This window comes from Phocoena sinus, chromosome 9 (genome assembly GCF_008692025.1).
Source record: "Phocoena sinus isolate mPhoSin1 chromosome 9, mPhoSin1.pri, whole genome shotgun sequence".
In the NCBI taxonomy this organism is placed as follows: domain Eukaryota; kingdom Metazoa; phylum Chordata; class Mammalia; order Artiodactyla; family Phocoenidae; genus Phocoena; species Phocoena sinus.
In genome coordinates, this window is record NC_045771.1 from 71,552,835 (window position 1) to 71,576,761 (window position 23,927).

The 23,927-nt window shown below is 36.1% G+C and overlaps 1 protein-coding gene across 5 annotated transcripts in view; it reads left to right on the forward strand.

Annotated features, from left to right (window-relative positions):
• Positions 1–23,927, forward strand: part of HDAC9 (histone deacetylase 9) — an 825,073-nt gene that overhangs the window by 44,659 nt on the left and 756,487 nt on the right. The gene's annotated exons all lie outside the window — the stretch shown is intronic.

Genomic DNA, 23,927 nt, shown 5'->3' on the forward strand with positions numbered 1-23,927 from the left:
GTTGTGTTAGTAAGCATGAAGAGAACATTAATCTCATTATATATTTTCATCAGAGCACTTGGGTGATCAGATGCATTGTCAATGAGCAGTCATATTTTTAAAGGATTCTTTTTTTACTGAGCAGTAGGTCTCAACTGTGGGCTTAAAATATTCAGTAAACTATGTTGTAAATAGATGTGCTGTCATCCACGCTTTGTTGTTCCTTTTATAGAGCACAGGCAGATTAGATTTAGCATAATTCTTAAGGGCCCTAGGATTTTTAGAATGGTAAATGAGCATTGACTTCAACTTAAAGTCACCAGCTGCATTAGCCCCTAACAAGAGAGAGTCAGCCTATCCTTTGAAGCTTTGAAGCCAGACATTGACTTCTCCTCTCTAGCTATGAAAGTCCTAGATGGCATCTTCTTCCAATATAAGGTTGTTTTGTCTACACTGAAAATCTGTTGTTTAGCGTAACTACCTTCATTAATTATCTTAGCTAGATCTTCTTGTAATTTGCTGTAGCTTCTATATCAACACTTGCAGTTTCACCTTGCACTTTTATGTTATGGAGATGGTTTCTTTCCTTAAATCTTATAAACCAACTTCTGCTACCTTTGGACATTTTTTCTACAGCTTCCTCACCTCTGTCAGACTTCACAGAATTGAAGAGAGTTAGGGCCTTGCTCTGGATTAGGCTTTGGATATGGGAATGTTGTGTCTTGTTTGATCTTCTCTCCAGACCACTAAAACCTTCTCCATATCAGCAATAAGGCTGTTTTGATTTCTTATCATTTGTGTGTTCAATGGAGCAGCACTTTTAATTTCCTTCAAGAACTTCTCCTTTGCATTCACGACTTGGCTAAGCTTTTCACGAGGCCTAGCTTTTGGCCTGTCTCGGCTTTTGACGTACCTTCCTCACTAAGCTTAATCATTTTTAGCTTTTGACTTAAATGGAGAGATTTGTGACTCTTCCTTTTGCTTGAACACTTAGAAGCCATAATAAATTAGCCTAATTTCAAAATTGTTTTGTGTCAGGGAGTAGGGAGGCCAGGGGAGAGGGAGAAAGACAGGGGAACAGACAAACAGTGAAGCAGTCAAAACAAACAGAACCTTTATTGAATTTGATGTCTTATGTGAGTGTGGTTCATGGTGACCCAAAACAATTACAGTAGTAACATCATAGATCATTGATCACAGGTCACAGTAACAAATATAATAATAATGAAAATGTTGGAAATATTGCAAGAATTACCAAAATGCTGATACCTAGGCTGTAACCCAGACCAGACAAATTTGAATCCCTGGGAGTGGTGCCTGGGCCTTGTATCTTACAAAAGCTCTCATGCTCCAAGTTTTTGAGTAGCAACAACGAGTAAGGCCATGTTTCAACTCTCAAGCTTTTAACACCTGACAGGGAAGACCAGAGTACCCCACCCTGAGGCAAGTGCTACACTTATAAGATGAACAAATTTCTTGGGAGGCCCAGAGGAAGCCAGAAAATTACACACAGTGGAAGGATGTCAAAGAAGTGGCATCCTGCTGGGCCTAGAAGGATGGAAGATTTTCCCTGAGAGAGAAGGGGAGCAAGTGTGCCCAGGACAATCTCCTTTATTATGGCTCTGAGATGCTAAGAGAAAATGTGTTGATGTGATAAAAACCCGAGGTCTTTGAATCAGGCAAAACTGTGTTCAATTAGTTAGCCAAATTACTTCACCTCTTAGTGCTCAATTTCTATGTCTATAAAATGGAGATACCCACCTCATAAGGATGAGAATTACTAACAGTATTTGGTACATTGTTGGTGCTCAGTAATGTTAACTTCCTACCAAAGCTAACCTTTAAGTGGTTCATGGTTGTGTAGGGGGCTGTATACCCTTGCTACTCACAGGGTGGTTTTCAGAATAGCAGGGTCAGCATAAGTTTGCAACTGGTCACAATTGCAAGGCTTCAGGCCTCATCCCAGAACAAGTGAACAGGGTCTGCATGCTAGTAAGAACCCCAGGTGATCTGTGTGCACCTCAAATTTGAGGAGCATTTTTGTAAAGCATAAAAAGATGAATAAGAAATAGCTCTTGCCCTTATGGAGCTTAGAGGTCCCTAAAACAACTTTAGTATTTACAGAAATAATTATAATGCAGGGTATAATGTGATAAGTGACATGAGGCATCCACGCCAAATGCTAAAATACCACAGATTGTTGCAGCTCAAATTGAAAATAGTATAAAGTTCCTTTTCTTACTGATAAAGCCTGAAAGTTCTTAAAGTTACAATGAGCCCTTTTCCTTTTCTGCCATCCTCCAAATGCTATAAACTGGAAAGCTTAACATATATGTAAGTAGAAAGCTACGTTTGTTTATGCTTGTTAGGACATTTGACCTACCAGTTGAGTCATTGCCTGAGAGGAAAGGAACAAAAATGCCAAAAGGTAATAAAAATGACCCACTAATGTTAAGTCTCACAGCTGAAATAGACTCCCCAGAGAGAGATCAAGGTTAAGACAAAGCAGGTGAATGGAAATAGTACAGTTACCTTAAGTTTTGATGCTCAGTGCTTTTGAAAATAAAACCCTACTTTTAAAATTCAAGAGCAATGAATAAAACAGCAAAACTGGCCTATAATTTCCCCTGTTGACATTAAGAGCAAAACATTGATTTATTAATTATTCTCCTTTTGATTGTACTGATTTCATCTCATCAAGTTTACCATTGCAAGTTACCAGAACAGTCAGAAGTAAAGAAATTTAGTGAAAGAATGTGATTAAACTCTGTATAATCACTACAATGTACTTATTATTGAAAGTATTAGCAAAATGAATTAGAGTGATCATCAAAATATAGAAGGAGATGGGCATCATTTAGTATATCTGAGGCAGAGATGTGTTGTGTGTGGGATTTAAGAAAAACTGCAGTGATTATCCTACTCTTGTCACCTCCAAAAAAAACCTAAAGGAGACACAGGCTAAGTTAAGACAGAAAAAATAATTTCCATCACTTGGAATGATTCAGTCCCTTCCCCTGATGAAATGGAAATTGAGTTTATGCAGAAGCAGATCTCTTTGAATTTGAAGGCTATTTCAGTAATATTAACTGTATCATTACATTTTATTGAATTTACAGCACATATGTTTTGCTTCTTTAAGTGAGCATATAAAATTTTAAAGTCTGGGGATATTTCACTTCAATTTGTGGTGAAACCACATGGCGTAGTATAATATAAAGCAGAAATAATAATTTGAAATCACTGTTTAATTTTTTGTCACTGGCTAACAGTTGACCCTTGAACAATGAGGGTTAGTTTAGAGGCACTGACCCTCCCTGCAGTGGAAAATCTGTGCATAATTTACAGTTGGCCCTTTGTATGGTGCCTCCTCTGTATCTAGAATTCTGTATCCGTGGATTCCACCAAGCATGGATCATGTAGTACTATTTGAAAAAATCTGAGTATGAGTGGACCCATGCAGCTCAAACTTGTGATGTTCAACGGTCAACTGTAATTAATGGTGTTTGATGAAAGTGAATCAATTCGGCTGGGTTTTGTTCTCAATACAGAGATGTTGTAAATAGTAAAAGTAATTTTCAGGTGACACGTTAGACCAATGGACTTCTGATATAGCGGAAGTGAAAATGTTCATGGTTAATTTTATTTAATATTATTTTTTTATTAGTAAACATAAAGACCTGTTATTGTCTTATTTCAAATTGCATTTTTGTCTGGTAATGGTTTTACTTTCCAGAACTTATTTCAAATTGAAATTTCCCACTTACATTCTTCAAATAATGTATATTTGAATCAAATTTCCTGAAATAATATATTTGTCTTAGAGATAACAACATTCTTAGAATTTTTTTTTTACAAATTATTTTGGTTAAGGGAAGCTTGATAACAGATATTGAAAAGTATATTATTTTCTTGGCTATTTTATGCATATTCAGTGGATGCTTCACTCTCTCCTTAGGAATTACAGATTCTCAATTCCTCTTCACCACTTATATATTTCTGACTTTGTATCAAGCAATAAAACATGCTGGGGCTTCCCTGGTGGCACAGTGGTTGAGAGTCCGCCTGCCGATGCAGGGCACACGGGTTCGTGCCCTGGTCCAGGAAGATCCCACATGCCGCGGAGCGGCTGGGCCCGTGAGCCATGGCCGCTGAGCCTGCGCATCCGGAGCCTGTGCTCCGCAACGGGAGAGGCCACAACAGTGAGAGGCCCACGTACCGCAAACAAAACAAAACAAAACATGCTGGTATGTTTTTGGTACCTGGAGCAAAGGGTCTAATTAGGAAGAGGAGCATGTTCACAATACGTGTGGTCCATGTGTCACCACCAAAATGAATATATATTTTGGATTTTTCAGCACTTTTATTAAATGTTTAGATTTTTTAAAACTGTTAGAAGGGCTAGTTAAAAGTTGTATAAGTGTGGAGCATGTTTTTTGATAGAAGTTCATCTTGGCAAGCCATTTCTTTCTAAACTTTTGTCGAGTATGGACATTTTGTGGAATGCTGAGGTCTTCACAGTTGGAATCTAGATGAGAGCTGATGTTAGGTAGTTAATTGAATGCCTGAGTCATGCAGGATATTCAGGTAAACAGATCTTTCCCTTCAATGTCCTATTTTTCATCATTTCACCAGATTCTTATGATTTTGGATACCTCAAGACATCTATAAAAACAAGAGTTGAGGGACTTTTCTTCCCCATATTCCCCATGTGTTGATGACCCATTAATATAGATATGTCATGATATATCTATGTTTATTTTAACTCATTTTACATTTGACTTGTTATTTATTAGACTGACTTTAGTAAAGAAACATCTCTTTCATTTTTGATTAGTACATGAAGCTCTTATATGATTACAAATAGTTGTTTTTAGGAAAATACACTTATTTCTTAGGACAACAGAGTTACTTGCTATAAATTAAATTTAATCTGGTAACTAAAATTTTACTATTTTTTGATTTGTGTATGAGACCCTAGATATAATTGGTAAAAATATTATGCTAATCATATAGATAATCTGCAGTGAAAGCTATATTTTTTCAGTAAATATTAGTTTGAGCCATATGAAATGTCTGATATTTGACCATTTTTGACTTACAGAGATGGCAGTTGCATATGGTTCAGTCTAATACTAAAAGCCCAAACTTAGGATGTTACACTAATTAAAATAATAAAAAAACAAAACATGGAATGGGCAGCACCTCACTCTTGGGGTACACATTTTTATGCTTAAAAAACAAAAGCTAGGGGCTTCCCTGGTGGTGCAGTGGTTGAGAGTCCGCCTGCCGATGCAGGGGACACGGGTTCGTGCCCCGGTCCGGGAAGATCCACATGCCGCAGAGCGGCTGGGCCTGTGAGCCATGGCCGCTGAGCCTGCCCGTCCGGAGCCTGTGTTCTGCAACGGGAGAGGCCACAACGGTGAGAGGCCCGCATACCGCCATAAAAAAAAAAAATAAATAAAAATAAAAGCTAAAGGAAAAACATATTCCTGAGGAAATTGCTGTTTTTATTATCATCACATAAATGTGAAAAGGCTAATCAAAACTATTAATAACCAGAAAATTGAAGGTAAAGTTGAAAAGCCTGTATCAACAAAAGTTGGATACATGTAAAAAAATACATCTGAGTTTCTCTCAAATAATTTTTTGTTTCCTAGCTAACATCAAACTAACTAAACTTCCTGATTTTAATTAGTGTGGAATAACTTACTGGTTATTTTAATCTACTTTGGTACTTATTTCCTTTTTTCAATTGCTACAGGATTAGATGAAATAATTTTTTGCTGCTTTGTAAAAGAGGAGGTTGTGTTAGAAGAACTCTAAGGTGCCTTTCAGCAATAGGATGTCATACAAATAGGAAAAAATCTAACATGGTTTAAGGACTATTTATTTAAGCAGTAATTATGACTGGAAAACATCAGAGTGGAAATGGGGTATGGTTTAGAAGCCGTTTTGCTTTTTTCTGGAGTTCATTAAAATGAAATTGTAAAAACTTAAACCATGACTATTTTTCATTTTGAACTTTAGTTCCTGTTGAAATTGGAGAGAAAACCACATAGCGATTTACGTATGCTACTAGGAGAGGATGGCTACCCTCCAGGGCTTTCACAATGTGTCTCACTGCCTTTACTCATTCATTTATTAAGTGCCTGTTATGTGTCATGGCTGGTCTCACAGATTCTAGGATGTGGACCTTAGCAGGGGAGATCTAGACACTTATTTGGTTAGCATATTTGGACTAGAGCAGTCATGCAGGGAAAGGCTTGCATTAACCAAACTCACAAGATGTTAAGGTATAAACCAAAATGCAAAAATATTGATTTACAAACAGTGGGTCTTTGCTACATATGATTTAGAATGCACATGTGAACCTACTCAGCACTGTCTCACTGAAAGTTACTCTACAGGGAAAATCAACTTATAACCAGAAGGCTGCTTGGTAGTAAGGCCCTAAGAGGGAATGGAATGAATTGTATGATTCAGTGTTTGATATTGGTCTCTGACATTCTGATGCCTCCAATTCTACCACAGTGATGCACCTGCCAGAGGGACCAGATTGCTCAAGATTTTGGACCAGATTATGCTTCCCGTAAACAGCGCTCGCATGTAGATTACTTCTTTAGAAGAATTCCCTTACTTTTCTCAATTTCACATTACACTTTCCTCCCTGCCTCAGTATTTTATATAAGTTGACTAACCTAAGACTTAGTACCTGGCCCCATAAAGCACCTCAAGTTTAATAAATTGATACTACCATTTAGCTACCTACAAAATTATTATTTTTGCTTTAGGAATAGTACATATTTTACTTCTGAGCTACTTTGGGTATAGTTTATCACTTCATTCTAAGGTCTGTGTGTGTGTGTGTGTGTGTGTGTGTGTGTGTGTACATGCGTCTAATGGGAAGGGCATGATACCTTCCATGCCTTGATGCTTTGAGAAAATAAATGTTTTCTGATTTTATTATTTTGCAAAAGTTCTGGATATGCTTATGCTTTCTTTCTTTTTTTTTCTTACTTTCCAAATAAAGATTTAGATCATGAAGTTTCTTTCTAGAGACATAGCTTCAAAACTAAATGAAACTCAGAGTATCCCTAAGTCATCCCAATTTAGTGCGGCTCTTTATGATGATAGTGAGTATGTGTGTTTTGCAGAGGTAGGTAGAGAGAAACTACATTGGAACTCTTGAAAGTCATACTTCAGATTCTTAGTCATTTTTCAGGGACTTGAAACTTATTGTTGATCCTAGTTTAATCTTCACTAAATGGATGATTTTTTTCTCCTAAAACCACTGTCCAATTATTGAAATTAATGCATATACAAGATATCTGACATGTAAATAGAACCGATAATTTTAGTATTTTGCCATAATCCCTTAAAGCATGAGTTGGCAGTGTAGACAAATGGGTTGAAAAAGATACCCGCTTCAGAAAAACCCAAGAGAATTAATCTTTCAAAATTCTTCTGAAACCACCAACTTCCATTTTCTATTTTATTTTTCTATACCTCAAGAAAAGCCAACCAAAAAGCTATTTCCCCTCCACCCTCTCCCCCCTTTCTGAAAATAATTCACTTTTGGTTTGTTACCCTATATAACACATGCCAAAATTCAGCTCCGAATGAATTTTTGTAGCCAACTTAGAACCCCAAAATAGAAACTGCTGACAGTTCCTTAAATACAGTAACACTGGCAGGTGACTTGGTAATAAATTCACAAGCTTAGAATCCACAAAACAATAAAGTTATGCAAATTGGGGCATGTAGGGAGAATAATCTGAAATAAAAGGCAGAAGAGTAAGTTTAGCACTGTGGCATCCTGTTTAACTAACACAGGGCAAATCACTCTGAGGAGAATCATAGGGAAATTTAAGATCAAGGAGGGAGAGATATGGACATAATAAGTAAATGAGTACAGCTTAAGCTGACCAATTAACAATTGATTTCCCTATTACCACAACCATAAACAGAAATGAGAAAATGACCATAAAGTTTCACATTGCAGGTATAAATAACAAAAGGCAAATGGAAAATAAAAAAAGACCTAAACTGATTGAAGTTATCAAAGTTGCTTTGCTTTAATTGTTCCTTCAGCATCATGCCTATCAGTCATATTCAGATTAGTTGTTTAATATTAGTCGAATAATCAAGCATGTGATACACTTTGAATCCCATTTATTTTAAATATCCCTGCTTAATTATCTTTTACTTTTGTTATTAATCGCTGATACTTTTGTCATAATGGAAAGTTTTTATTTTTAATAAAAAGAAAAGGCAACATGTTCAGTTAACTTATTTTTAGGAAATACACATTTTCAATTAAAATCACACTAATAATCACAGACAGAAGTGGAGCTGAGGACTATACCTTTTGTTAGGTGTATGGTAAAATGTAACCTTTTGGACCTGTACTATGGCTTGTAGGATGTAAAGGAAATATTTAACTTTTTCTCCTTTTTGTTCTTATCACCTTTAAGTAACTCCCAAAGAAGTACAAAATGGCTGTTGTGTGCACAAGAAAAACCCATTAGAATAATGATTATAAATTAATCATCCTATTCAAGGTGAAGACATAGTGGATGACTTAGTACAAGTTCACTGGAGATAGCACCATAACTACCCTTTATCATACCATATTCCACTACCTAGCTCTGTAGTCTGGCACTTGACTCAATAAATATCACCTGAAATAAAGAACAATATCATTTGCAAATTTAGTAGGCTCACAAAAATTGAGTTCAGCGGTGTGGTGGGGACCGTCATTGCAAAGTGTCTCAGGAAAGGGGGGTCTAGAGAAACCTCTAGAGTTAGATGCTAACTAAGGTCAGAGAGCCAGGACTGGAACACACATAACAGAGTTCGGTCAGCCTCAGTATACCTTTCGTGACCATATTTTCCAAGCGTTCAAAAGTTTAAGCTTATTTAAAAATGGTGCCATTTATTTTCTTTAAAGTTCTCACTAAAATTCTTTCTGGGAGAGGAGTAAGGACTTTATACAGATACTAAATAATTTTCCTGATTATTCCCTTACTTAAACATTTTCAAACTAACAACCACAGTATTCTTGTGGAAACAAAGCTGACCAGTAAATATTATACCATGGACTGAGTGACCAGAGTTCCCCTGAGAGACTTCCTCTTCCCAGCTAAGACAATGTTTCATTTTTTCAGAAGTCTGTAATTTATAGCTGTGTGTGTATGTATGATTTTTCTAAAAATCTCCTCCCTAGTCACTTAAACTTGATTGTTGCTTTTCTTCTGGCATACAATTTTTCTAAGAAAATTAATGAAAAATACTTAAAATTAGTGAATACATTCCATAACTGGGCCAAATAAACCTGGGAGAATGTTGGAAGGGGACTATGGCGGCAGAATCCAAAGAAAAATTTCTGCCCCGGCTACCCTGCCCAGGGAGTGAGACAGTATGCAAATCATTGAACATATGTAGATTTCAATTAATGCATCTGTAAAATACTTTTTAAAAAGTTAAAATGATGGTTATTTAAGTGGTTGAAAAATAACACCTCATTTTGGCTGCTTTTTATGTCGAAGCTAAAGGAAGTTATCCCTTTTCATGTACAGTAGAATGTGAGCTAATAATTTTGTTATGGGCAGAGAAATCAACATGTGCCTTATAACACTGAGAAAGTAGAGACCTGCTCTTTATTTCAGAACTGGAGGACCCTTTAACAAAACATCCAATGTGAGGAGATAAACTTACACAAAGATCTTGACACAATATGTTTACTGTAGAGTGAGAAGTCTGTTTATCATGTCAAATTTAGTTGCTTGTATTGTTAGGTATTAAGTTATGTGCCAAAAGATACTACCACAGTTTTCTCTGATCACAGTGTAATAAAACCAAAAATTATTAACAAGCTATAACACAAAAATAAACAGTTACTTGGAAGAAATAAGCCATTAAAACCTATTGGGTCAGATGCAATTAAAACTGCAATCGTGAGTCATTTAGAAAATAATAACACTATTCAGGGGAAAAAAACCCTCCTGAAATACAGGAAAACTGTACTCACAGGCAAATATATAGTGCTAAATAATTTCACTTTAAACTATAAAATATAAAAAATATTTTAGGAACTTTTAAAAAATATGAAACTTAACATGAAATATAAAGGGAAATTGGATGAGATAAAAAACAAAAATTGAAAAAACCAGTGAAAGGTTGAGTTCGTATATACAAGAGCTGGTTCTTAAAAATAATACTTTAAAAACTTTGGAAATAAAACTAAGGGAAAATATGAACCATGGTTATTTTTTAAGTGAATGAAAAGGTTGAAATAAAATATAAATTTTAATAAAAATAGAAATTATAAGCTAATTCTCTGTGAAACTTGATAGCAAGAAAAATTCAGTGGATGGCCACTTATAATTTTGGAGTAAAAATGGGCAATATCTGAAGTGGAAGAAATTTTTTAAAACCTTATTTAAGAATTAATCCTCAGAGTGTTTTTACCAGTAAGTTTTTCAAATTTTTAAAAAAGTAAATTCTTGTTTGTGTGAATAGAAATTGATAGAAGGTGTTCCAATTAAAAATTTGAAGGTCACATAATCCTGAATCTAAAATCTAACAGAAATTATCACAAAAATATATATCTGTAGATCAATCCCTTTTGAATTTTGAATAAATATATAGGCCAAAAGTCTAAGCAAAGTGTGGCAAATTAAATTTAGCAATATCTTAAAAGAATAATTCACCTCAACCAGGATGGCTTCATGTCAGGAATTCAACAATAATTAATTACAGAAATATATCAAAAGAAAAAAATCTCACTAGAGATGAGTAAAAAGCATGAAAAAAGTCAATACCTATTCCTAGGTGAAAATATTAATAAACTAGAAATAAAATAACCTTCATGATGTAAGAAAATGTATCTAAATCAGACAGCATCACAGAGGGAAATGCCAGAGGCATTCTTGCCAAAATCAGGGTATTTTTATATTTGATGACATATTAAAGATTATTGGTGATAGTTACTTTTTCAAAATATCCAATAGGTTTTTTTCCAGTGTATAAATGAAAACATCTGTCTCCATTATTTCCAGAAACCCGATTAAAGTAGCAATAAAAATCTAAAAGTATAAACCCACAGAAGGGAGAGAATAGGAAAGGAGTAATTGTGGAGAAGGGAGGCCAACAAATTTTGGAAGATAGGAGGATGGTAGAGGAGTGGTGACTATCTTAGAACCATGGAGGAAACCCAAACTCAGTGTCTACAGGGAGGGTGACATTAAGAAGAAAGATATTTTGTTCCCCTAAATCATCAAGGATTATAGGTGGGGGATAAGGCAAAGGGGTGAATATAATGGTTGGTTGAAAGTTAATATTTAAGTAGTAGTTCACCAGTTCACTCCTCTCTCTTCTTGGCCTCACCACCCTACGTAGTCAGGAAACTACTCATCTACTTGCCCAGCAGGGTTTGGGGAAGTTGATTATTTGAAGAAATTAATCCATAGAGTCTTGAGACTTTGGGACACCAGGGTTATGGAAAGCTGGGGAGAGGAAAGGCATTGATAAATAGGGGATTAAGTGAAACTCTATATACTAAGTGTGAGAATTGTCCACCTACTTCCCACCTGCTGGCCAGAAGGTCTGATCTTTCAAAAGAACTTTGAACTTTAAAGAAAGAAAGAAAACCTCACAAACAGGAAAGGAAAAAAAAAAAAAAAACTCAAAAATATATTTAATGCAGGGAACAGAAGAAAATTTAAACAATTTAATAGTAGCCTCAGAGAGATAAGAAATACATTCATTAAACAAGAAAAGGATGCTTTTTTTGTCCTACCATAGATCCTTTTTTCTTTTCCTTTCTTTCTTTGACTCTTTTCAGATCTTTCCACTTCTTAGTACTACATAATCTTTATGCCACCAACAATCCTAGGTTCCAGTCTTGTGGCTTCTTCAGCTGGGAGGACTGAGACTGAGAGATTCCCATCTTCTGAGTCCTCCTGGATTGTTCAAGGATGTGTTCTAAGAGTAGATCAGGCGCAAGATAGTCCTGATATAGATGGATTTGCTGAAAACCCTAGTCCAACGGAGAATGGCTGTTTTTGATTGCCTTAGCCTCTAAGATATTACTAGAGACTGGGAGAAGAAAAGGGTAAGAATTAGACATTTCTAATTTCAAAAATGTAGGAAAAACATTATGGAAGAGATTAATCGGGAAAGTAGACATTCTCAGGTAAGGGGTGGGGATAAATGCTGAGCTGTTTATCTTTCTATGAATGCTTAGAGCATCCTTCTCATAGAAGGAGGTTAAGAGGATAGGGCAGGACTACAAGCCATGCTGTATATAGAATGATTCCAATTCACTACATTCCTATCTATCAGCAGAAGTGATGAGTGGGGAAGGGATCATGGCAGATGCAATGATGGGGGAGGGAATTTTTTATGTTTGGGAAGCTAATCCAAATGTAAGGGGCAAGTGTTGGTCAGTCATGAATTAGTATAATTCAAAAAGCTGTTCAGCCACACAAACGTTTTGGGTTTGCAGTTTTTTTACTTGTTTATCTTATTGTTCATGATGTCATACAAATGATATAAATTATATAATTTTAAAAAATATGTACCTCAAAGCAGTTTCAAGTTTTTTTAGGAAAGTTGGGAATTCACCTTCTCTAGTCAGAGTGCCTGGGATGGCATTTTCACCCAACTACTTGCTAACTACTGGACCTTGGATAGTGTTTTAACTGCTTGTGCCTCAGTTTCCTCACTTGCAAAATTGAGATAATAATAGTACATAGTGCACGTGGTATCAGGATAAAATATTATTTTTATAATAAACATTTTGGTCTCCTCATTTTATCTTCCCCTTGAGATGTTGCCTAGCTCTGATTATTCATTTGTTGTATCTTAACCTCTCTTTTTACTTCTCATGTTTTAATATTCAAACACTGAGGTAAATGCAGTCCATGTATATAACTATATACCAGCAGACAAGGCACTATGAGATGAATTCTATAAACAGAAGCTTGTTAACATATCATCCTATATATAGTAAATAATAATATCTTCATTTCAACATAGGTAATTTTCACTATGAATATATGTAAAATTCTTCTCACTGTATTTTAAGGAATTACAGTGGTAGAAATTTGGTTGCAATCCTAGCCATTTGGGAGAGATTTAATTATTATTGCTAGGTTAATCTCATGCTAAAGATTTGTAGAAAGTCTCTCTCCAAGTTGAGGATGGTATGGATGTAGATGGTAAGACTGATGATGAGTGAAATCTGAAATTTTACCATGATAATTTCATGTTTCATAAGCTGGCAAATGATTCCACTATTTATTCCTCATCTACTTTCTTTTGAGGAAGCCAATGGAACATTAAGTTCTTGTGGATGTATTTCTTTAAAAAGTAGTGGTGCCATACCACGTACTGTCATTATTTAAAAACTGTGACATTCTGACAGTGTGTCAGAAAGAGTGGTAGCTGTATGAAATTTACATGCCTAAGTTTGTAACTAAAACTAATTAGTCAGAGAATATTTTATAATTACCAAATTAAAGAACTGTATAAAGTAAAATGAGCTCTGCATGTGCCTAGAAACATAATCTCTTAATGCTTTTGTTAGTTTTTCTCCAATGATATTACTTGTAAGATTTTATATATATATATATATATATATATATATATATATATATATATATATATAATTTATTTCAGAAATAGTGGCAGAGTAAGGTTGTTTTCCAGAGATATGCAACCATTTGGAGACATTCATGAACAACTTACTATGTTGAATTATTTTCACATGTAATTCAGTGACTTTTAAAAGAGGAAGAGCAAATTAACCAAATTCAAATGCCCCTCTCCTTCTCATACTTCTGTATTTTATTTATAGCAGAGGAAAAACTTTCTTCATTTGTTCCTGTCAGCTGTGCAGAGGCAATTTTACTGAAATTGGGTAAAAGAATATCCAGAACACTTTTTAGCACTTTGAGTTAGTCTCTGGTAAATAAATTAAGATGATTATTTTTCTAGCTAAGATGATATGGAGCAGCTTATTTTTTAAAGCACTCCTAAATAAAACTTTAAAAATTCCTTCAGTAAAGGGAATTTATTTTAATGGATTAATTTTGTGGAAGTGCAATGAATATTATTTATATTTTGGATTCTAATGTTATAGTACTGTGAATTCTCAGTTCTCTGATCTAGAGTTTTACTCACATGGGTACTTCCTCACTCTTTAGATGGTCTGATCATGTAGCAGTGTAAGACTTTAGGAGTGTGTACATTCTATGATGGACTTTATTACTACTGGGCAGAAAGCTTAGTAACCATATTAGAAGTGTTTCATTATTGGGTGTATTTGAAGGAGACTATTTAGGAAATAATTTGGCATGTGCAACTACATTCAAGAAAGATGGTGTGTATTTATGAAATCATCTCTCTTTCTGAAACTTAAAGGAGATGGAAAAATACCATCTATGTTTGTGTAGAAATTATATAGCTATAAGTGATGGATAAATCACTTAACTTCTCTGGATCTCAGTTTTCTAATTTATAAAGTGAAGATATTATTACCCTCTCTAGTGAGCTTACAGAGTTTTCCAAATCAGACCATGGTAAAATCAATGTGAAATGCTTGGAAAAGTGTAAAGCATTTTGTAAGTTTAAGGGATTATGATTTCTCATTATTGTTTTGTTATCTAGAACTACACTAAAGTGCCTTTATTTTACTGCTAAATAAGAAGGAAAATAGAAAACTATTGTGTTTACGGTAGTTCAGGTTTAAGAAATTAAAAATACAATGTGCACAGGTCTGTACTGAGACAAGGTAAGCTCTATATAATCAATTGGATATGCAGCTTACTATGTGGCAAGTCAAAATGGGTGGTAGAGTGCCATTGCTGTTCAAAGAAAGATTACCCGACAATGTAAAAGTAATGACAATAACATTGCAGTGATAATGACAATAAAGATATAAGCAACAGGGGAGACCTTCAAGGTGGCGGAGGAGTAAGACGTGGAGATCATCTTCCTCCCCACAAATACATAAGAAATACATCTACATGTGGAACAACCCCTACAGAACACCTACTGAACACTGACAGAAGACCTCAGACTTCCCAAAAGGCAAGAAACTGCCACATACCTGGGTAGGGCAAAAGAAAAAAAAAAAAACAGAGACAAAGAATAGGGACGGGACCTGCACCAGTGGGAGGGAGCTGTGAAGGAGGAAAGGTTTCCACACACTAGGAAGCCCCTTCGCGGGCAGAGACCATGGGTGGCTGGGGGGAAAGCTTCGGAGCCACGGAGGAGAGCACAGCAACAGGGGTGCGGAGGGCAAAGCGGAGAGATCCCCGCACAGAGGATCAGTGCCGATCAGCACTCACCAGCCCGAGAGGCTTGTCTGCTCACCCGCTGGGGCGGGCGGGGGCTGGGAGCTGAGGCTTTGTCTTCAGAGGTCGGATCCCAGGGAGAGGACTGGGGTTGGCGGCGTGAACACAGCCTGAAGGTGCTAGTGTGCCACGGCTGGCCGGGAGGGAGTCTGGGAAAAAGTCTGGACCTGCCTAAGACGGGCATGAAACGCTAAGGCTGCTACTGCAGCCACCAAGAAGCCTGTGTGCAAGCACAGGTCACTAGCCACACCTGCCCTCCCAGGAGCCTGTGCAGCCCGCCATTGCCAGGGTCCAGTGATCCAGGGACAACTTCCCTGGGAGACATGGCGCCTCAGGCTGGTGCAACGTGATGCAGGCCTCTGCCGCCGCAGGCTCGCCCCGCACTCTGTGCCCCTCCCTCCGCAGGCCTGAGTGAGCCAGAGCCCCGGAAGCAGCAGCTCCTTTAACCCCATCCTGTCTGAGCTGGAAAAGATGCCCTCAGGCGACCTACATGCAGAGGCGGGGCTAAATACAAAGCTGAATCCCAGGAGCTGTGCGAACAAAGAAGAGAAAGGGAAATCTCAGCCAGCAGCCTCAGGAGCAGCGGATTAAATCTCCACAGTCAACTGGATGTACCCTGCATGTGTGGAATACCTGAATAGACAACGAATCATCCCAAAATTGAGACAGTGGACTTTGGAAGCAACTGTAGACTTGGGGTTTGCTTTCTGCATCTAATTTGTTTCTGGTCTTATGTTTATCTTAGTTCAGTATTATTTAGAGTTTATTATCATTGGTAGATTGGTTTATTCATTTGGTTGCTCTCTTCCTTTTATATATATATATATGTTTTTCCTTTTTGTCTTTTTGCGAGTATGTGTATGCTTTGTGTGATTTTGTCTGTATCGCTTTGCTTTTACCATTTGTCCTAGGATTCTGTCTGTCAATTTTTTTTTTAGTATAGTTTTTAGCATTTGTTATCATTGGTGGATTTGTTCTTTGGTTTGTTTGCTCTCTTCTTTTCTTCTTTCTTTTTTTTATTACTCTTTAATTTTTTTATTTTTAATAATTAAATTTTTTTATTTTATAGCTTTATTTTATTTTATTTATTTATTTTTCTTTCATTCTTTCTTTTTTTTCTCCCTTTTCTTCTGAGCCGTGTGGCTGACAGGGCTCCGGCTGGGTGTCAGGCCTGTGCCTCGGAGGGGGGAGAGCCGAGTTCAGGACATTGGTCCATCACAGACTTCCCAACTCCACGTAATATTAAACGGCGAAAGCTCTTCCACAGATCACCATCTCAGTGCTAAGACCCAGCCACTCAGCGACCAGCAGACTACAGTGCTGGATACCCTATGCTAGACAACTAGCAAGACAGGAACACAACCCCACCCATTAGCAGAGAAGCTGCCTAAAATCATAATAAGGTCACAGACACCCCAAAGCACACCACCGGACACAGTCCTGCCCACCAGAAAGACAAGATCCAGCCTCATCCACCAGAACACAGGCACCAGTCCCCTCCACCAGGAAGCCTACACAACCCACTGAACCAACCTTAACCACTGGAGGCAGACACCAAAAACAACGGGAATTGCGAACCTGCAGCCTGTGAACAGGAGGCTCCAAACACAGTAAGTTAAGCAAAATGAGAAGACAGACAAACACACAGCAGATGAAGGAGCAAGGTAAAAACCCACCAGACCAAACAAATGAAAAGGAAAAAGGCAGTTTACCTGAAAAACAATTCAGAGTAATGATAGTAAAGAGGATCCAAAATCTTGGAAGTAAAATGGAGAAAATACAAAAAACGTTTAACAAGGACCTAGAAGAACTAAAGAGCAAACAAACAATGGTGAACGACATAATAAATGAAATTAAAAATTCTCTAGAAGGAATCAGTAACAGAATAACTGAGGCAAAAGAATGGATAAGTGACCTGGAAGATAAAATAGTGGATATAACTACTGCAGAGCAGAATAAAGAAAAAAGAATGAAAAGAATTGAGAGCAGTCTCAGAGACCTCTGGGACAACATTAAGCACACCAACATTTGAATTATAGGGGTTCCAGAAGAAGAAGAGAAAAAGAAAGGGACTGAGAAAATAGTTTAAAAGATTATAGTTGAAAATTTCCCTAATATGGGAAAGGAAATAGTCAATCAAGTCCGGGAAGTGCAGAGAGTCCCATACAGGATAAATCCAAGGAGAAGCATGCCAAGACACATATTAATCAAACTATCAAAAATTAAATACAAAGAAAAAATTTAAAAGCAGCAAAGGAAAAACAACAAATAGCATACAAGGAAATCCCCATAAGGTTAACAGCTGATCTTTCAACAGAAACTCTGCAAGCCAGAAGGGAGTGGCAGGACATATTTAAAGTGATGAAAGGGAAAAACCTACAACCAATATTACTCTACCCAGCAAGGATCTCATTCATATTCAATGGAGAAATTAAAACCATTGCAGACAAGCAAAAGCTAACAGAATTCAACACCACCAAACCAACAAGTGCTAAAGGAACTTCTCTATGTAGGAAACACAAGAGAAGGAAAAGACCTACGAAAACAAAAACAAAATAATTAAGAAAATGGTAATAAGAACATACATATTGATAATTACCTTAAATGTAAATGGATTAAATGCTCCAACCAAAAGACATAGACTGGCTGAATGGATACCAAAAACAAGACCCATATATGTGCTGTCTACAAAAGATCCATATATATGCTATCTACAAGAGACCCACTTCAGACCTAGGGACACATACAGACTGAAAGTGAGGGGATGGAAAAAGATATTCCATGCAAATGGAAATCAAAAGAAAGCTGGAGTAACAATTCTCATATCAGACAAACTAGACTTTAAAATAAAGACTATTACAAGAGACAAAGAAGGACACTACATAATGCTCAAAGGATCAATCCAAGAAGATATAACAGTTATACATATATATGCACCCAGCATAAGAGCACCTCAATACATAAGGCAAATGCTAACAGTCATAAAAGGGGAAATCGACAGTAACACATTCATAGTAGGGGACTTTAACACCTCAGTTTCACCAATGGACAGATCATCCAAAATGAAAATAAATAAGGAAACACAAGCTTTAAATGATACATTAAACAAGATGAACTTAATTGATATTTATAGGACATTCCGTTCAAAAACAACAGAATACACTTTCTTCTCAAGTGCTCATGGAACATTCTCCAGGATAGATCATATCTTCAGTCACAATGAAGCCCTGGTAAATTTAAGAAAATTGAAATTGTATCAAGTATATTTTCCGACCACAATGCTGTGAGACTAGCTATCAATTACAGGAAAAAATCTGTAAATAATACAAACACAGGGAGGCTAAACAATACTAAATAACCAAGAGATTACTTAGGAAATCAAAGTGGAAATCAAAAAATTCCTAACACTCCCAAACTCATTCTATGAGGGCACCATCACCCTGATACCAAGACCAGACAAAGATGTCACAAAGAAAGAAAACTGCAGGCCAATATCACTGATGAATGTAGATGCAAAATCCTCAACAAAATGCTAGCAAACAGAATCCAACAGCACATTAAAAGCATTGTACACCATGATTAAGTGGGGTTTATCCCAGGACTGCAAGGATTCTTCAATATATGCAAATCAAGCAATGTGATATACCATATTAACAAGTTGAAGGAGAAAAACCATATGATCCTCTCATTAGATGCAGAAAAAGCTTCTGACAATATTCAACACCCATTTATGATAAAAATCCTCCAGAAAGTAGGCATAGAGGGAACTACCTCAACATAATAAAGGCCATATATGACAAACCCACAGGCAACATCGTTCTCAATGGTGAAAAACTGATACCATTTCTTCTGAGATCAGGAGCAAGACAAGGTTGTCCATTCTCACCAGTATTATTCAACATAGTTTTGGAAGTTTTAGGCAGCAATCAGAGAAGAAAAAGAAATAAAAGGAATCCAAATCGGAAAAGAAGTAAAGCTGTCACTGTTTGCAGATGACATGATACTATACATAAAGAATCTTAAATATGCTACCAGAAAACTACTAGAGCTAATCAATTAATTTGGTAAAGTAGCAGGATACAAAATTAGTGCACAGAAATCTCTTGCGTTCCTATACTTTAATGATGAAAAATCTGAAAGAGAAATTAAGGAAACACTCCCATTTACCATTGCAACAAAAAGAATAAAATACCTAGGAATCAACCTATCTAAGGAGACAAAAGACCTGTATGCAGAAAACTATAAGACACTGATGAAAGAAATTAAAGATGATACAAACAGATGGAGAGATATACCAAGTTCTTGGATTGGAAGAATCAACATTGTGAAAATGACTATACTACCCAAAGCAATCTAGAGATTCAGTGTAATCCCTGTCAAACTACCAATGGCATTTTTCACAGAAGTAGAACAAAAAATTTCACAATTTGTATGGAAACACAAAAGGCCCTGAATAGACACAGCAATCTTGAGAAAGAAAAACAGAGCTGGAGGAATAAGGCTCCCTGTCTTTAGACTATACTACAAAGCTACAATAATGAAGACAGTATGGTAGTGACACCTAAAGAGAAATATAGATCCGTGGAACAGGATAGAAAGCCCAGAGATAAACCCATGCACTTATGGTCACCTTAGTTTTAATAAAGGAGGCAAGAATATACACTGGAGAAAAGACAGCCTCTTCAATAAGTGGTAGTGGGAAAACTGGACAGCTACATGTAAAATTATGAAATTAGAGCACTCCCTAACACCATACGCAAAAATAAGCTCAAAATGGGTTTAAGAACTAAACGTAAGACTGGACACTATTAAAGTCTTAGAACAAAACATAGGAAGAACACTTTTGACATAAATCACAGCAAGATCCTTTTTGACCCACCTCCTAGAGAAATGGAAATAAAAACAAAAAGAAACAAGTAGGACCTAATGAAACTTAAAAGCTTTGGCATAGCAAAGGAAACCATAAACAAGACGAAAAGATAACCCTCCGAATGGGAGTAAGTATTTGCAAATGAAGCAATGGACAAAGGATTAATCTCCAAAATTTACAAGCAGCTCATGCAGCTCAATATCAAAAAAACAACCCAATCAAAATTGGGCAGTAGACCTAAATAGACATTTCTCCATAGAAGATATACAGATTGCCAACAAGCACATGAAAGGATTCTCAACATCATTAGAGAAATGCAAATCAAAACTACAATGAGGTATCACCTCACACTGGTCAGAATGACCATCATCAAAAAATCTACAAACGATAAATACTGGAGTGTGTGTGGAGAAAAGGGAACCCTCTTGCACTGTTGGTGGGAATGTAAATTGATACAGCCACTATGGAGAACAGTATGGAGGTTCCTTAAAAAACTAAAAATAGAACTACCATATGACCTAGCAATCCCAGTATTGGGCATACACCCTGAGAAAACCATAATTCAAAAAGAGTCATGTACCACAGTGTTCATTGCAGCTCAATTAACAATAGCCAGGAAATGGAAACAACCTAAGTGTGTGTCGACAGATGAATAGATAAAGAAGATGTGGCACATATATACAATGGAATATTACTCAGCCATGAAAAAGAAACGAAATTGAGTTATTTGTAGTGAGGTGGATGGACCTAGAGTCTGTCATAGAGAGTGAAGTAAGTTAGGAAGAGAAAAGCAAATACTGTATGCTAACACATGTATATGGAATCTAATAAAAAAGGTTATGAAGAACCTAGGGACTGGATAATAATAAAGATGCAGACGTAGAGAATGGACTTGAGGACACAGGGATATAGGAGGGTAGCTGTGTCGAAGTGAGATAGTGGCATGGACATATATACACTACCAAATGTAAAATAGATAGGTAGTGGGAAGCAGCTGCATAGCACAGGGATATCAGCTCGGTGCTTTGTGACTACCTAGAGTGGTGGGGTAGGGAGTGTGGGATGGAGACTCAAGAGGAAGGAGACATGGGGATATGTGTATACATATAGCTGATTCACTTTGTTATAAAGCAGAAAGTAACACACCATTTTAAAGCAATTATACTCCAATAAAGTTGTTTAAAAAAAAAGATATAAGAGAAGGTTTTTGTCTATTTTTCCCTGTTGTTTTCTGAGCCAAGAATTAGGCTCAGGTACCTAGTAGGTATTAATGAATATTTGATGATATTACTGAATGAATAACGTTTACTATTAGATACAACTAAAACTTGCACTTGTTTCCATGTAGCTCATGAAGAATTTATTTAGTATTTTTCTGCTTCTATGAGATGATCATGTGTTTTTTGTCATTTATTTTGTTAATATGTTGTCTTTCATAATTGATTTTCTGATGGTAAACCAATCTATCATTACTGGGATAAACTCCACTTGGTCGAAGTATATAACACTTTTTATACATTGATGGGTTCTGTTTGAGGAACATTAGTTTATATATATTTTTCTTGTAATATCAGATTTTAGTATCAGGGTAGTGCCGGTCTCATATAATGCATTGGGAAGGAGTCACTTGCCTTCAATTTTCTGAAAGAGTTTGCATTATTTTTCTCCTTAAATATTTGGTAGAATTCAATAGTGAACTCCATCTGGCCTGGAGCTTCCTTTGTGGGGAGATTTTTTATTACACATGCAAATTATTTAATAGGTATAGTACTATTCATACTACCCATTTCTTCTTGAATTTGTATTTTTCAAGGAATTTGTCCATTTAATATAAATTTTCACATGTATAGGCAGAAAGCTTTTGGTAATATTCTCTTATAATCCTTTGAATATCTGTAAAATTGCAGTGATGTCACAAATTTGATTCTTGATATTGGTAATTATTATCTATTCTCTATTTTTCATGATCAGTTTGACTAGAACTTTACCAGTATTATAGATTTTCTTAAATAACTATTTAGTTTTCTGTATTATCTTCCTGTTTTGTATTTCATTGATTTCCACTCTGATCTTCATTATTGCCTTTCTTGTATTTGTTTTGGGTTTCATTTGCTCCCCTATTTCTAGTTCTTAAGGTGGAAGCTGAGATAATTGATTTGAGACCTTCCTTCTTTTATAATATATTTATTTAGTACTGTAAAATTTCCCTTAAATACTGCTTTAGTTATATCTCACAGATTTTGACGTTTTCATTTTCATTCAGTTTAGAAGAGTGTCTTTTTTAAAAAACGTGTATAATGTCATGCTCTGATATGTATACATTATGAAAGGAATTCCCCCATCAAAGTAATTAAAACATCTATCACCTCACACATTTACAGTGTGTGTGAGTGAACCGTTAAGTTCTATTCTCTAGGCAAGTTTCAACTATACTGTACAGTGTTACCAACTGTGGTCATCATGTTATACATTAGAACCTCAGACCTTATTCATCTTATAGTTTGTACCCTATTACCAGTCTCTTCCTTTTCTCCCCCATCCCCCAGCTCCTGGTGACTATTTTTCTACTCTCCGTTTCTGTGAGTCCAACTTCTTAAAATAGTTTCCACATATAAGTGACACCACGCATTATTTGCCTTTCTATGTCTGGCTTGTTTCACTTAGCATCATGCCCTTCAGGTTCAAATTCATCCATATTGTCACAAATGACAGGATTTTCCTTTTCTTAGTACTGAATAATATTCCATACACACACACACACACTCACACATACACACACACATCACATATTAGTGATCCATTCACCATTTGGCAGGCAGGTTGTTTCCATACCTTGACTACTGTAAATAATGCTGCAATGAACATGGAGTACAGATATCTCTTCAAGATAATGGTTTCTTGGATATATACCCAGAGATGAGATTGCTGGATCCTATGGTAGTTCTATTTTTAATTATTTGAAGAGCCTACATACTGTTTTTCATAGTGGCTATACCAGTTTACATTCCCACCAACTATACCAGTTTACATTAGACATGCCTTTTCTAAATATTTTTTACAGAATGTGTTCTCTCTTGTCTTTTTGATAATAACTACCCTAACAGATGTGAGGCAATGCCTCATTGTAGTTTGGATTTGAATTTCCCTGATCATTAGTGATGCTGAGCACCTTTTTGTGTACCTGTTGGCCATTTGAATGTCTTTTTTGGAAAAATGTCTATTCAGGTTATTTGCCCATTTTTTAATTAGATAGTTTTTGTTTGTTTGTTTTGCTATTGAGTTGTTTGAGCTCCATATATATTTTGGATATTAACCCTTTATCGGATATGTGGTTTGCAAATATTTTCTTCCGTTTGATAGGTTGCCCTTTCATTTTTTATTTGATGATTTCCTTTGCTGACCAGAAGCTTTTTAGATTAGTTTGATGTAGTCCCACTTGTTTATTTTTGCTTTTGTTGTCTTTGATTTTGTATCATAAAATACTTTCTAATTTCCCTTTTGATTTGTTCTTTTACCCATGAACCATTTAGAAATATGTTATTTGTTTTACAAATACTTGAGGATTTTCCTAGATATTTTCCTGTTAGTGACTTCTAATTTATTACAACTGGGTCAGAAAACCTAACTTGTATGAACTGAATCCTTTTAAAATTACTGAGACTTGTTTTATAACACAGAATATGGTACCACATTCCTAGATAAATGTCCCATGT